A 732-nucleotide genomic window follows, 5' to 3' on the forward strand; every position below is an offset into this window, starting at 1 on the left:
TCATGCCTATCTTTAAGGAAATATATGTTAAACAAGCTCGTTCCTTTCTATCAACAGATACCTTAAATACTTCGTACTTAAATCATGGCAACTCACAATTCAAGTAATCCCGCTGACTTGCCCGAGGAACCTCCTTGCTTATACATGTACAATGAATGGGTAAAGACAGCTGCCTGCTGTAAAGCAACTTTTTACCGCCACTTGGAGGACGGTCAATTCATTTGTACTACGTGTCTGCCTAAACCCCTTCACCCCCGCGAAGAGGTCGAGGGCATAACTCGGCATTATCTCCGCATCGGCCGCCCAGAATACGAAAGACTTGAAGAATGCTGCGTATGTGATCGAGCGATCACCCAGTTGCGCGCTGCAACCGATTGCCCCATTTGTCCGCTGGTCCTGCAAGATTTTGTTAAGTTCAAACACAACGGGAGTCCATTAAACCTTCCCTACTTAAATAGAGAAGTCTCCCATATTTGTATCTCACAAGACTATCATTAATAAAACCACTGCTCTACTTGCAACCTTTTTGCGAAGACTTTGCTAAATACCTAACCTATTCCGAGGCAACTCCTCATTTAAACGAAGCAGCTTCTGTCGTCTGCATTTCCCAGGACTATTTCGACCTCTAGAAGTCACTTCCCCTAGCGAATAATTCCCTAACTCCCAACTTCCAGAGTCAAATATTCCTAAATCTATTTGTCCGCGTTCTGACACTTTTGTCCAACAACCCCG

This window comes from Wasmannia auropunctata, unplaced genomic scaffold (assembly GCF_000956235.1).
Source record: "Wasmannia auropunctata unplaced genomic scaffold, wasmannia.A_1.0 LD336088.1, whole genome shotgun sequence".
Taxonomy (NCBI): Eukaryota; Metazoa; Arthropoda; class Insecta; order Hymenoptera; family Formicidae; genus Wasmannia; species Wasmannia auropunctata.